Genomic DNA, 16,713 nt, shown 5'->3' on the forward strand with positions numbered 1-16,713 from the left:
AAATAATTACAATTTAGTATTAACACTGGAGTGATAGATGTGCAGAAGATGATATACAAATAGAGATACTGGGGTGCAAATGAGCAAGATATATAACAATATGGGGATGAGGTAGTTGGGTGGGCTAATTACAGATGGGCTGTGTACAGGTGCAGTGATCGGTAAGCTGCTCTGACAACTGATGCTTAAAGTTAGTGAGGGAGATAGGAGTCTCCAGCTTCAGAGATTTTTGCAGTTCGTTTCAGTCATTAGCAGCAGAGAACTGGAAGGAATGGCGGCCAAAGGAGGTGTTGGCATTGGGGATGACCAGTGAGATATACCTGCTGGAGCGCATACTACGGGTGGGTGTTGCTATGGTGACCAATGAGCTAAGATAAGGCAGGGATTTGCCTAGCAGAGATTTATAGATGACCTGGAGCCAGTGGGATTGGCGACGAATATGTAGTGAGGGCCAGCCAACGAGAGCGTACAGGTCACAATGGTGGGTAGTATATGGGGCTTTGGTGACAAAACAGATGGCACTGTGATAGACTACATCCAATTTGCTGAGTAGAGTGTTAGAGGCTATTTTGTAAATGACATCGCCGAAGTCAAGGATCGGTAGGATAGTTAGTTTTACGAGGTCATGTTTGGCAGCATGAGTGAAGGGGGGCATGGGCAAGTTGCAGCGGAGGGTGCAGAGCTGGTAGCCCGGGTGAGGGTAGCCAGGTGGAAAGCATGGCCAGCCGTAGCAAAATGCTTATTGAAATTCTCGATTATCGTAGATTTATCGGTGGTGACAGTGTTTCCTAGCCTCAGTGCAGTGGGCAGCTGGGAGGAGGTGCTCTTATTCTCCATGGACTTTACAGTGTCCCAAAACGTTTTGGAGTTAGTGCTACAGGATGCACATTTCTGTTTGAAAAAGCTAGCCTTTGCTAGCTGATTTCATGACAGTTTTAAGGAAGTTATTCAAAAACCTCCAAATAGCCTATAATTTCCGTTCTCAGAACCTCCCTGCAACCTAAAATTTTTATCAAGTTCAGGCAAAAGTTTAACATCCGTTCTCAGAAAAAAAACTTTCAGTTTTACCAGTCAGGAAACGTATGGCTTCGTTCCCAGGACCAATGGGCAGTTGTGTAAAGTACTTAAGTAAAAATACTTTAAAGTACTACCTAAATCGTTTTTTTGGGGGGGGGGGTATCTGTACTTTACTTAACTATTTACATTTTTGAAATTTTTTACTTTTACTCCACCACATTCCTTAAGAAAATAATGTACTTTTTAATCATACATTTTCCCTGACACCCAAAAGTACTCGTAACATTTTGAATGCTTAGCAGGAAAATGGTCCAATTCATGCACTTATCTAGAAAATATCCCTATTCATCCCTACTGCCTCTGATCTGGTGGACTCACTAAACACAAATGCTTTGTTTATAAATTATGTCTGACTGTTGGAGTGTGCCCCTGACTATCTGTCAATAACAAATATATAAAGAATTTGTGCTGTCTGGAATTTGAAATGACTTATACTTTTGATACTTAAGTATAGTTTAGCAATAACAGTTACTTTTGGTAATGAAGTATATTTAAAACCAAATACTTTTAGACTTTTACTCAAGTAGTATTTTACTGGGTGACTCACATTTACTTGAGTCATTTTCTATAGAGTACCACAGTATGAGTCATAATACCCCTAAAACCTAGCAGTCAAACAGGGAAATGGTTCCAATCGTTTTTACACCATTCATTTTTCCAATAGAGGATTTTAGAAAACTTAAAATAAGGTCTGTATTTCGTGTAGGCTTACCCTGGCATAACGTTTTGATAACTGTGTAAATCTTTCTCGGACAAGGTGACTTTTATCAATATATTTGCCTGTATTTATCCCGAACAAATGAAATGCTAATTAGCTGCTCATGTGACTATCATAAAGAATCTCAAATGCCATGATGATCTGAACGAGATTGCCGAATCGAGGCAAATGTAAGAATCTCTGTATTAACTATCTAATGTTAGCTAAATGTAGTAATGAAAAAATTGGCAACATTTCTTTCAATGTACCTGTTAGCAAAGATGCCAGCTAGAGGTGACGTGCAGAAGCTTGAAGAGATTTGTAGTCTTGCATGGTGTCTACTTTGATGTTAATTAGCATTTTCGAATCTGAGTAAATAGAGCCGAATATATTGATAAAAGTCATCTTGTGTCACGACTTCCGCCGAGGCTGCCTCCCCTCCTTGTTCGGGCAGGCTTCGGCGTTCGTCATCACCGGCTTACTAGCCACTGCCGCTCCATATATCATCATTCCATTTGTCTTGTCTTGTCAATTACACACACCTGGTTCTTATCCCCTCATTAGTCCGTGTATAAGTGTTCCCTCTGCCCCCTTGTCCTTGTGGGTGATTGTTTATTGTGAGAGTAGTGTAGCTCGGTGGAGCTACCCGTACCTGCATATTGTTGGAGCTACCCGTACCTTGTATTGCAGGGTAGATGGTTTCCCCTGTGCCTGTTTTCTGTTGTCACTATCCATCGCAATTGTGTACGACGGAATAAACTCTGTATTCTGTGATATATCCTCCTGTGCCTGACTCCTACTATCAAACTCATCACACCTTGTCCGAGAGAGATTTACATGGTTATCAAAACGTCATGCCAGGGTAAGCCTACACGAAACACAGCCCTTATTTTAAGTTTTTCTAAAATCCTTTATGGGAAAAATGAATGGCAGAAAAACAATTGGAACCATTTCTATGTTTGACCGCTAGGTTTTATGATTATTATAACACCTCCACTGTGGGGCTCTATTAAGGTATCTTTACTTTTACTCAAGTATGACAATTGGGTACTTTTCCCACCACTGCCAATGGGAAACCAAAAATGTATGTTCCCACAACTTCCAAGGAACCAAATGTGCTAGTTGGGTAGGGATATTATTATGACACATACAGAACCAGTCAAAAGTTTGGACACACCTACTCATTCAAGGGTTTTTCTTTATTTTTACAATTTTCTACATTGTAGAATAATAGTGAAGACATCAAAACTATGAAATAACACATATGGAATCACCCTTTGCCTTGATGACAGCTTTGCACACTCTTGGCATTCTCTCAACCAGCTTCACCTGGAATACTTTTCCAATAGTCTTGAAGGAGTTCCCACATATGCTGAGCACTTGTTGGCTGCTTTTCCTTCACTCTGCCATCCGACTCATCCCAAACCATCTCAATTGGGTTGAGGTTAGGGGATTGTGGAGGCCAGGTCATCTGATGCAGCATTCCATCACTCTCCTTCTTGGTTAAATAGCCCTTACACAGCCTGGAGGTGTGTTGGGTCATTGTCCTGTTGAAAAACAAATGATAGTCCCACTAAGCCCAAACCAGATGGGATGGCGTATCGCTGCAGAATGCTGTGGTAGCCATGCTGGTTAAGTGTGCCTTGAATTCCAAATAAATCACAGACAGTGTCAGCAGCAAAGCACCCCCACAACATAACACCTCCTCCTCCATGCTTTACGGTGGGAAATACACATGCAGAGATCATCCGTTCACCACACCGCGTCTCACAAAGACAAGGCGGTTGGAACCAAACATCTCAAATTTGGACTCCAGACCAAAGGACACATTTCCACCAGTCTAATGTCCATTGCTTGTGTTTCTTGACCCAAACAGGTCTCTTCTTCTTATTGGTGTCCTTTAGTAGTGGTTTCTTTGCAGCAATTCGACCGTGAAGGCCTGATTCACACAGTCCCCTCTGTGTAACTCTAATTAACTTATCCTCTGCAGTAGAGGTAACTCTGGGTCTTCCTTTCCTGTGGCAGTCCTCATGAGAGCCAGTTTCATCATAGCGCTTGTGGTTTTTGCGACTGCACTTGGAGAAACTTAATGTTCTCGAAATGTTCCGTATTGACTGACTTTCATGTCTCAAGGTAATGATGGACTGTCGTTTCTCTTTGCTTATTTGAGCTGTTCTTGCCATAAAATGGACTTGGTCTTTTACCAAATAGGGCTATCTTCTGTATACCCCCTCTACCTTGTCACAACACAACTAATTGGCTCAAACGCATTAAGAAGGAAAGAAATTCCACAAATTAACTTTTAAGAAGGCACGCCTGTTAATTGAAATGCATTCCAGGTGACTACCTCGAGAAGCTGGTTGAGAGAATGCCAAGAGTGTGCAAAGCTGTCATCAAGGCAAAGGGTGGCTATTTGAAGAATCTCAAATATAAGATATATTTTCATTTGTTTAACACTTTTTTGGTTACTACGTGATTCCATATGTGTTATTTCGTAGTTTTGATGTCTTCACTAATATTTGACCATTTAAAAAATAGTAAAAATAAAGAAAATTCCTTTAATGAGCAGGTGTGTCCAAACTTTTGACTGGTAGTGTATGTTATCATATTTTCTTGACTATCTGTCGTGTTAGTTAATCCATCAATGCCCACGTGACAGCTGTCTTAAGACTCTAACCAGGGATTTCTGTTGACTGTTCATTTGGAACTTGTATTGCAAGTTTGGAGTTACGTCAACCTCCCCATTCTCTATGAAGTAGTACAGTCAGCTATGGCCGAATGTGCTGTGCATTTCAGCATTACAGCTCATCCACAACACAACACTGGGGAGTCCAGGAGATCTGAAGGCCCAGCGCTAACAGCATCCTGTCACTGGAGCCTGGAATCTGGCCTGGAACAGGTAGAGCAATTAGCCCTGAGAGAACATGTTTATCTGTGACAGCAAAGCAGACTCCCAATGTATGTATCCTAATAGGCTATTTCACAGAACTCATTTTGAGCTTCAAAAAGGGGGAATGTGTGTGCTTCCGTTCCTCTATCCAATTAGGAGAGGATATCCTCTCTTCAGCATTTATTAGACCTACTCAGTATTCTTCACGCTGCTATCAGTTTGGATAACTAGACTGCACAAAGAGCAAATTCTCCATTTGGTGTGATTTGTTGCCTCGCTTGACCACTTCTTTGTCTGGGGCCGGAACGAGGGCTGGCTGGTTAAGCGGTGTGGAATGGGGCAGCCCCGCTGTTTTATCAAGTCTGCTGAATCTGTAATGAAATAAGTGGGGATGATATTGACGCAGGGAGCGAAGGAGGAGAGGGAGAGCAAAACAGACCGCCTTATTTCAACCTGGTCTCAGAGCATTTCGGATTATTCTGTACGTAAATCTCGTTCAATTGATGTATGGTATGTATTAATTTGTGTATGTCCATCACCCATTTCCTATGATACGCTACGAATTACAATTCATATTATATGTTACGAATTTGCAAAATGTACAATATGTTACGAATTTGCAAAACACATGTTATGTTACGAATTCTAGCTTGGTGGCTAGGTGTCTAATGTTATCTAGCTGGCTAACATTAGGGTTAGCCAAAAGGGTTAAGGTTAGGCTTAGGTTGAAGGGTTAGCTAACATGCTAAGTAGGTGCCAAGTAGCTAAAAAGTAGTAGCTAATTACCGAAAATCTAAATTTGTCCGTGATGAGATTCAAACTTGCAACCTATGGGTTGCTAGATGTTTGCATTATACAGCCATTCATCCACCCCAACCAACCACACTACTTAATATAATATAATTTAAATTAACTTAAGTTTTTGCCTTAAGTAACCATCTGTCTTATATCACCACACCAAACGTAACATTTCATACTAATTTGAGCGTCTCAGATTTGCATTTACTATGTTACCTCTAGTCTATGAGACCAGGCTGCTTATTTGAATCATTTAAGCAAGACCCAATAATGGCAGGGCTTCATGTGTAGGAAATGGCCCGTTTTAAAGGCAGCACAAATCAATGAGCATGGAGATGTGTTTGACAGAAATGCCTGTTAGTGGTTATAGTAGCGCTCGAGGATCATTACACACCCTGTATCCAATACATTATCACCAAAAGGGAGGAATGAAAATACCTACCTACCTACCTACCCCTCTGTGGAGAAGCCTGGCTGGCCATTGAGCCCCAGCCCGGCCCTCCCCTCATCTATCAGTGACACTACTGGCTGACAGAGCACTTATTCACGCTCACTCATTAATATTTAATTTACTCCCACTTCAAGGGTACAAAATATATATATATACACAAGAGAGAGAAGGAGAGACATCCCTCTTTCTTTCTCTCCTTCTCTCTCTCTCTCTCTCTCTCTCTCTCTCTCTCTCTCTCTCTCTCTCTCTCTCTCTCTCTCTCTCTCTCTCTCTCTCTCTCTCCTTCACTTTCTCTCTCTCTTGCCTCAACTTTCACAGCCAAAACACAGCAAGCAAATGTGGGCTCTAATTTCATGTGCACGTTTCATTAGAGGTGTCGACCAGTTTACACTTTTCCTGACACTTTGAGCAACTCCACACATTCCTGCACCGTTTGCTTAAAAAAAAAATCTCATTTGTCCTTTGTCAGCACAAACACTTTAATTTTATGCTTTCACTCTTGAGTAAGCAGCAGATCTCCTCAGAAGCCCTCAGAGACACAGGAAATGCATGTGGGTCCTTTCCTCTACCTCATCAGCAGCTCAACAAATACTACATGGCCTCTATGTTTTATAAATCATTTGAATCACGCAAAAGTGGAAATACTGTAGAGGGCAAAAGTGCAGGTGTGTCAGTTTTCAAGTGGCCAAAACAACACAATAACTATGTCTTACTTTATAAAATGCCATTCGGTATGCTATACTGCATTCAGTTTTTAATAAATACAGTATGCTATACTGCATTCAGTAAAAATCTATATGGTATGCTATACTGCATCCAGTAAAAAATATATACGGTATGCTATACTGAATTCAGTAAAAAAATATATATATACAGCATGCTATGCTGCATTCAGTGAAAAAATATATATGGTATGCTATACTGCATTCAGTAAAAAAATATATATATACGGTATGCTATACTGCATTCAGTTAAAAAATATATGGTATGCTATACTGCATTCAGTTTCAAAATATACTGTATGCTATACTGTAAAATAGTAATGAAAGTAATAATGTACTGTATCATGTCTTACAGTGGCTTGCGAAAGTATTCACCCCCCTTGGCATTTTTCCTATTTTGTTGCCTTACAACCTGGAATTAAAATGGATTTTTTGGGGGTTTGTATAATTTGATTTACACAACATGCCTACCACTTTGAAGATGCAAAATAATTTTTTTTGTGAAACAAACAAGAAATAAGACAAAAAAACAGAAAACTTGAGCATGCATAACTATTCACCCCCCCAAAGTCAATACTTTGTAGAGACACCTTTTGCAGCAATTACAGCTGCAAGTCTCTTGGGGTATGTCTCTATAAACTTGGCACATCTAGCCACTGGGACTTTTGCCCATTCTTCAAGGCAAAACTGCTCCAGCTCCTTCAAGTTGGTTGGGTTCCGCTGGTGTACAGCAATCTTTAAGTCATACCACAGATTCTCAATTAGATTGAGGTCTGGGCTTTGACTAGGCCATTCCAAGACATTTAAATGATTCCCCTTAAACCACTCAAGTGTTGCTTCAGCAGTATGCTAAGAATCTCCCTGTATTTAGCGCCATCCATCATTCCTTCAATTCTGACCAGTTTCCCAGTCCCTGCCGATGGAAAACATCCCCACAGCATGATGCTGCCACCACAATGCTTCACTGTGGGGATGGTGTTGTCGGGGTGATGAGAGGTGTTGGGTTTGCGCCAGACATGGCATTTTCCTTCATGGCCAAAAAGCTCAATTTTAGTCTCATCTGACCAGAGTACCTTCTTCGATATGTTTAGGGAGTCTCCCACATGGCTTTTGGCGAACACCAAACGTGTTTGCTTATTTTATTCTTTAAGCAATGGCTTTTTTCTGGGGACTCTTCCATAAAGCCCAGCTCTGTAGAGTGAACGGCTTAAAGTGGTCCTATGGACAGATACTCCAATCTCCACTGTGGAGCTTTGCAGCTCCTTCAGTGTTATCTTTGGTCTCTTTGTTGCCTCTTTGATTAATGCCCTCCTTGCCTGGTCCGTGAGTTTTGGTGGGCAGCCCTCTCTTGGCAGGTTTGTTGTGGTGCCATATTCTTTTCATTTTTTAATAATGGATTTAATGGTGCTCTGTGGGATGTTCAAAGTTTCGGATATTTTTTTATAACCCAACCCTGATCTGTACTTCTCCACAACTTTGTCCCTGACCTGTTTGGAGAGCTCCTTGGTCTTCATGGTGTCGCTTGCTTGGTGGTGCCCCTTGCTTAGTGGTGTTGCAGACTCTGGGGCACTTCAGAACAGGTGTATGTATACTGAGCTCATGTGACAGATCATGTGACACTTAAATTGCACACAGGTGGACTTTATTTAACAAATTATGTGACTTCTGAAGGTAATTGGTTGCACCAGATCTTATTTAGTGGCTTCATAGCAAAGGGGGTGAATACATATGCATGCACCACTTTTCCGTTATTTATTTTTTAGAAATTTTTCATTTCACTTCACCAATTGGGACTATTTTGTGTATGTCCATTACGTGAAATCCGAATAAAAATCCATTTAAATTACAGGTTGTAATGCATCAAAATAGGAAAAACGCCAAGGGGGATGAATACATTTGCAAGGCACTGTACATTATTAAATTAGGAAACATTGACATACAGCACTGATTGTAACAATTATTGCATTTATGATCACAGAAAGACTGAGCTGTTAGTTTTTTCTCATCATAGGAAGTATATGACCGAGATGTTAGGCCACTCCATACTCTGGGCTGATCGCTGCCAGGACCTGCAGTCAGAGAGGAGCTCAGGTACAGTGAAGGTCATCAGGTTCATGAAGCTGCTCTCTGTCCTTCCTTCCTTTCCCTGTAGTGGTTCTACTGGTGACTGGAACCCTGTGCTTCTGAAACTCTGAGAAATACGATAATTAAGCAGACACTTTGATCCAAAACTATTTACAGTTAACAGTGACTAATCCAGACCATCCAGACAATATATTTAAAGTGTAGCCCACGTTGGAATCAAACCCATAGCCTCGGTGTTGCCACTTGCCAGCACCATACTCTAAGCTACAGAGTCCTTGGGACCATGAACCATGTTCAATGTACAGTGTATTCCCACCCACAGGGCTTATAGTACAGTGTATAGTGAAACCTCCAGCAGGTCTATGGGGAGTCGTGGATCTGTCACAGCACACTGAGCTGCCAAGCCCCTGACACCCCTCTGCCATGTCAGACACAGCCATAACATAGCCAGCACCACTGTCTGATACAGCTCCACCACACAGCCTGTCAACCACAGCCAATCACTTCCTCTACTTTATTCATAGCATAATGTTACACACAGAGTGACAGAGGGTGGGGACATACTCATCAGTTGATATGTAATAACAGACCTATTATACAGTACCTGAATAGGCCACTGAGAGATACAGTACCAATCAGTACCATTCCTACCGACATCACACTTTGTATAGCTTACCTGGATTATTAAGGTTCTATGATTTCCTCTGTAATGAATACAGTAATGAGGGGTAGATGCATTATAAAACTTGTCACGGTGTGCAGAATTGAAATCTCTCATTCTGACATGTATTTTATGCAGATCAGCATGTTACTCTCCAGGTGTGATGAGGCCTTAATTAGCTTTTTGTGATGGCTGCTGTGCTGTGGGGTTGCAGCATGAGGTGAGCCATGTTGCTGGGGAAATGAGTGGGCTAAGTGCAAACCTCTGTTCTCAGTAATTGCACAGCTGTTTCACAGTGTTTGCTAAAGGTAATTGTTTCCTCCCCATCTCATTCATATCCGCAGTAGTCTGTGACTGCAGGTGAAACAGTCAGAGCAGGTAAATCAGAACAGGAAAACCTGTCTCTCCTGTGATCTCCTGAGAAGTCGACAATAATAACTCATTATTGACTCACAAGCTGGTGCCGCTGAGCATTGAGCCCTTACACAACAGCAGCACCTAGTGGACATGTGCAGAATTTCAGCTGGAAATTGGTGGCGTTGAAGTAGTATAATATTTATGCATTTAATCGTAACTTTCATAAAGTGAGGGAATTTTTGTCATAGATTTTAATCACATCAGTGCACTTCGATTTCTCTGTCAGAATTGTTAATTTGTAGTGTATTAGAGGATGGTGCTGGTCTTGTGGCCACTTACAAGGTGTATATACAACATCCTGCCACTTGGTGTCAGTGTGTCTGTAGGAATAGCTGTCATGCTCTGTGACTGTCAGAGTACAGTGATATCCTCATCACATTTTAAATCTCATTAGGTTTTTTACATCCACCAAGCCTGCAGTGCCAATAAATAAATACTCTGAATTGAGATTATTTGACAATAGATATTTACTGTAATGGATAACTAGGAATAATAGTTAAAAAATGAGGGTGCAGGTAGAGAGTGACACATTTGCTCATTTTTAGAGACATTATCATTTGCACACCCTATTTTATTAGAACGCCCCAAAGCCATTCCATTATCAGCTGTAGAGATCCCCACAATTAGATGGGTGCATCTGCACTTGACCAGCTCATTCAAAACACACAGTATCATGTGTTTTACTCAAGTGGGGGTCTTGGGGTGCCTCAAAAGTGTGGGACAGACCTTCACATATTACATCCACATACCTCTCGTTTCTAATTGCAGCTCAATGTATTATCCTCCAGGAATCCTCACAGTGAGTCACCTCTTTTTGTAAGAAATTGTTCCTTTTTTGTACGTTCCTCAAGAATGCAATTTCCAATGGAAAGCCTTTCATTTGGAGTGGCAGAGCACTCTGAGGGTATGATAGACTGATGTGGACTGAAAGACACAATAGTTCACATTCAGAGAGAGAGAAAGCGAGAGGTAGATACAGTGAGGGGAAAAAGTATTTGATCCCCTGCTGATTTTGTACGTTTGCCCACTGACAAAGAAATGATCAGTCTATAATTTTAATGGTAGGTTTATTTGAACAGTGAGAGACAGAATAACAACAACAAAATCCAGAAAAACGCATGTCAAAAATGTTATAAATTGATTTGCATTTTAATGAGGGAAATAAGTATTTGACCCCTCTGCAAAACATGACTTAGTACTTGGTGGCAAAACCCTTGTTGGCAATCACAGAGGTCAGACGTTTCTTGTAGTTGGCCACTAGGTTTGCACACATCTCAGGAGGGATTTTGTCCCACTCCTCTTTGCAGATCTTCTCCAAGTCATTAAGGTTTCGAGGCTGACGTTTGGCAACTCGAACCTTCAGCTCCCTCCACAGATTTTCTATGGGATTAAGGTCTGGAGACTGGCTAGGCCACTCCAGGACCTTAATGTGCTTCTTCTTGAGCCACTCCTTTGTTGCCTTGGCCGTGTGTTTTGGGTCATTGTCATGCTGGAATACCCATCCACGACCCATTTTCAATGTTCTGGCTGAGGGAAGGAGGTTCTCACCCAAGATTTGATGGTACATGGCCCCGTCCATCGTCCCTTTGATGCGGTGAAGTTGTCCTGTCCCCTTAGCAGAAAAACACCCCCAAAGCATAATGTTTCCACCTCCATGTTTGACGGTGGGGATGGTGTTCTTGGGGTCATAGGCAGCATTCCTCCTCCTCCAAACACGGCGAGTTGAGTTGATGCCAAAGAGCTTGATTTTGGTCTCATCTGACCACAACACTTTCACCCAGTTCTCCTCTGAATCATTCAGATGTTCATTGGCAAACTTCAGATGGGCATGTAAATGTGCTTTCTTGAGCAAGGGGACCTTGCGGGCACTGCAGGATTTCAGTCCTTCACGGCATAGTGTGTTACCAATTGTTTTCTTGGTGACTATTGTCCCAGCTGCCTTGAGATCATTGACAAGATCCTCCCGTGTAGTTCTGGGCTGATTCCTCACCGTTCTCATGATCATTGCAACTCCACGAGGTGAGATCTTGCATGGAGCCCCAGGCTGAGGGAGATTGACAGGTCTTTTGTGTTTCTTCCATTTGTGAATAATCGCACCAACTGTTGTCACCTTCTCACCAAGCTGCTTGGCGATGGTCTTGTAGCCCATTCCAGCCTTGTGTAGGTCTACAATCTTGTCCCTGACATCCTTGGAGAGCTCTTTGGTCTTGGCCATGGTGGAGAGTTTGGAATCTGATTGATTGATTGCTTCTGTGGACAGTTGTCTTTTATAAAGGTAACAAACTGAGATTAGGAGCACTCCCTTTAAGAGTGTGCTCCTAATCTCAGCTCGTTACCTGTATAAAAGACACCTGGGAGCCAGAAATCTTTCTGATTGAGAGGGGGTCAAATACTTATTTCCCTCATTAAAATGCAAATCAATTTATAACATTTTTGACATACGTTTTTCTGGATTTTTGTTGTTGTTATTCTATCTCTCACTGTTCAAATAAACCTACCATTAAAATTATAGACTGATCATTTCTTTGTCAGTGGGCAAACGTACAAAATCAGCAGGGGATCAAACACTCTTTTCCCTCACTTAGATAGATAGATAGATAGATAGATAGATAGATAGATAGATAGATAGATAGATAGATAGATAGATAGATAGATAGATAGATAGATAGATAGATAGATAGATAGATAGATAGATAGATAGATAGATAGATAGATAGATAGATAGATAGATAGATAGATAGATAGATAGATAGATAGATAGATAGATAGATAGATAGATAGATAGATAGATAGATAGATAGATAGATAGATAGATAGATAGATAGATAGATAGATAGATAGATAGATAGATAGATAGATAGATAGATAGATAGATGTCATAGAAGACGAACAGATTACACAATTTCAAATTTTCAGGAGGAAGTGGCTGAACATAATGTTTTAATGCTAGACGGTGCTCTATGATTAGTTGCTGAGGACTACAACCGCCCGTTGAACAAGTTCACCACTTTTGGTTTTCATTCACACAAAATGCGAAGCATTTCTATGAATTCAGCAACTGGCCAAGGGCTAAAGTTTGAGTTCAGTTTTAAACTTGAACATTGTGCATTTAAGTTTAGAATGTACAGTAGTCTCTATCAACAGATGTGGGGAGCTCTACGACTGACTGAGTGAGTCCACAGTAGAGTCCAGCACAATTTACATTACGCATTGGTGCTTTTTAGTGAAAAAGAGGTCTGAAATGAGCTGTGGTTTTAGGATATGTATAAGAGATAAGTAAGGTCAGACGCAGACCTGGCAGTGGAAGAGTTATCTGAGATAAAGCTAACAGCTAATGTTAGCCTGTACCCTGTGACTCCGTCAGACCATCTCTCTCGCTTTCTATCTTTCTATCTTTCTATCTTTCTATCTTTCTATCTCTCTCTCTCTCTCTCTCTCTCTCTCTCTCTCTCTCTCTCTCTCTCTCTCTCTCTCTCTCTCTCTCTCTCTCTCTCTCTTCTCTCTCTCTCTCTCTCTCTCTCTCTCTCTCTCTCTCTCTCTCTCTCTCTCTCTCTCTCTCTCTCTCTCTCTCTCTCTCTCTCTCTCTCTCTCTCCCCTTCTGTTTTTGTCTCAACCTAATGCCCCTACAACATTTATGGAGCTGCTTTAAAAGGCGGTCTCCATAGCGACGGTGTGACATCCCTCCACCACTGACCCTTTCCCCAGCAGAGGTTCTGATTGATGGTTGAAGGGGCGGTCATCAAGACTATCTGCTCTGGCCAGATTAGGCCGGACAAACATGCCCCCGAATGGCCAGCCAGGCAGGAATGTTTGTTAACAAGGTGATATTCTGCCATTTTCTGAACCGCAGATTTACAGACATGTACCCCCTGCCTCTTTAATAATTCCATAAATCTCATCTGAATGTATTCTTGTCTTTTGGTTATTTTTAAACCTTTGAATAATCTCTTTATCTGACTACAGGTCAGTCTGTCAGAGCACTCACACAGTGGTTGTTAGAATTAGCCATATGAGTAGCATTTGCTTTGTAGAGAATTCACTGGACTCTGGATGGTTAATTTACTGCAGTGGGCTAAATCAGGGTCACACAGAGTGTTTCTTGGTAGTCTTAAACAAATCTACTTTGAAACAAAAGTATACACCTCACACACATGGTTTACAAAAAATAAGACACTTGTACCATGTCAGATACAGAGTTGAAATGTATTCAATTTTGAGTTTGCATCCCAATATTACACTTTAAATATATCACAGAAGACTGAAATATAACAAAACTGTTTGACATAAAAGTAACGTTTATTAATTATGAAAAATATTAATAACATTCCATCCATGAGGCCACTAGGTCATTTGATTGCAGGAAAGGATGACAGTGTTCAGTCCAGACATTACTGAGCAAAATGTCCGGACGCCACCTGTATCCCATAGATCTACCACTTCTATCATCTCTTTGGAAGATATCAGTCAGCAGTACAGTGTAGTAACAATCACTCTGTAATGGAGCGCACAGCAAAACAGTGCAGGTATCCCCTCAACTCTCAACACATTGATGCCCATTTTACATTAAAATCAAATCAAATGTTATTTGTCACATGCTTCGTAAACAACAGGTGTAGACTAACAGTGAAATGCTTACTTACGGGTCCTTTTCCAACAATGCAGAGTTAAAGATAAAGATACAAAATGACATTTTTTGTATATATTATTTTATCTTTACATTATCTTTACATTACCATTACATTATCTTTACATTATTGTAAGTAATTTGACACTTTGTTGCAACTCAAGATAGCGTTGCGTGTTACAGTTATGTAATACCATTCAGCTTCATCATATAGAATTTTGTTGTTGAACAAGACAAAGACTTTGGGGGTGTCAGTATCCCAGGGTGCCTGGGCAGGCTACTGTGGGCTGGTGCTTCTGGGAAAAGTGTTCATCCTCTCCCCACATGTAGCTCACTGGCCCTTTGTCTCCTCTGATGTGAGCCCGCCGAGCCCACTGTTTGACGTTTCCATGCCGTTCTTACAACCCCCAGGTTGTCATGGAAATACACTGGGTGGCAATGGCCGCAAAGTTAGAGTGGAGGAAAGGGGAGTGAAAAGAGGGGGGTCAATTATTCCTGGGTTCTTTTGTGTACTTCTGTGACATCATGGCCAAATGTTGATTAAAAGAAGCAGTTGACTGCTTTACATTGGATATTTGTTGACACCAAGCTAAAGAAGGAGTGTCCAGAATACTCAGTGCAGTTCAGAAGCCTAAATGTTGTACTTTATTAGTTTTACAGTACATGGATGTCTTGTTAATGACTGTAAATGTTTAATGTTTCAGTCACATTGATAAAAGATGTTGGATTTAAGTGTAGTCATGGACTTTTGACTTTGTAAAACAGAGAAACTTGAATAGCCCCACAGTCTCTCTATCCCTATCCTAGTCTCTCATGCTGTCCTAGTCTCTCATGCTGTCCTAGTCTCTCATGCTGTCCTAGTCTCTTTGTGTGAAACAAGGCTGCTCTGAGGAATAACCCACAGTGGCCAGACAAGGCGACTGAACACGTAGGCGTTTACAGAGGGAGCCCAACACACCCAGCTTACATAGCCTTCAAAAACACAGCATTCAGTACAGTGTAGACCAACAAACAACATAACATTATCGATTGTCTGTGCTGGTGTTATATTTGTACTTGTCGTGTGTATGAGTGGGTAGATGTGCTTGGGATGTACTGTATTTGCCCACTCAGGACCACAAGACAGACAGATATTTATCCACCATTTCCAGTGTAATTTAGAACTGTAATCATTATGTCCTTGCAGTTTGCAACATCCCAATAACAACATCACTGTTTTCAGACCTCCTCAGGTTCCTAACCTTGTCTGATGTATTGTACAGTATGTGACTAAAATCGATTGGGAAGTTACTGAAATACTGTCAGCAAGTCAGTGACACTCTCGTCCCCATATCTACAATGACAGTTATGATCTGACATAGCTAATCTACAACAGTTTGTGTGGATAGGATCAGGGTACACAAACTCACGTAAAATGGGTTGGAGCCTCCCCTTAAGTCCTAGGCTCTTTCTTTACCATGAACATGCAGCTGTAAAAGAGGTGCTTTTTCAGCCAGACTTTCATCTCCTTGCTCCTGATGTGGTTAGTCTGTTGCTCTGGGATCCCCCCGGACAATGCTGTGGTGCCTCTTCCACATTATGTGTTTACCAGCACTGCTTTTACTACTCTGTGAATCATTGCATTGCAGTTGACATACCAGTGTACCAAGGTAGTCATGCCTCCACTGCATCCCACATCTCCTCCCTCAGCCCTACTCTGTTAACAAGGCCGTCTCCTACACACCACATTCTCCTCACTCTCTCAACATGGTTGTTACGCTGTCACCCTACACCTCAATCTCAGTACCTTTTCAACAAGCCCTGCAGTTAACCCAAATTATATTAAGAACAATATGGATTGAAGTGAATAAAGATTGATGAGTGTTGCCCATAAGTTGGTATCAGTAAACCATCAATCAATATGTTTTTGAATGGGATTTAAAATATCTTATGTATACAGAGACCTTTCCTGAATTCAGTCAACCAGGGTAGAGATGCTTATCACACCCCTATCTCACCAACATACAAGACAAATCTCTTCTCTACCTCTCACAAACATAACAATGGGGTTGATTCATAAAATGTAAACCACCATGTTAAACTTACTACTTACCAAAGGCAAATGACATAATCAATACTCCTCTAAACATCATGAGTTTCCAATATTTGCGTGTCCTTTGCTGACACCCTGAGTCGGAGGAAACATCACAACTATACCCATTCTTTTTGTCAACTCAGTGTATAGGTGATAGTTCATTTTTATATATCAACCCCTAATGTGTTTTACTGCAGTGAGTCAGCAACATGGGGCT

The sequence above is a fragment of the Coregonus lavaretus genome, assembly GCF_964263955.1.
Source record: "Coregonus lavaretus genome assembly, chromosome: 14".
Lineage (NCBI taxonomy): Eukaryota > Metazoa > Chordata > Actinopteri > Salmoniformes > Salmonidae > Coregonus > Coregonus lavaretus.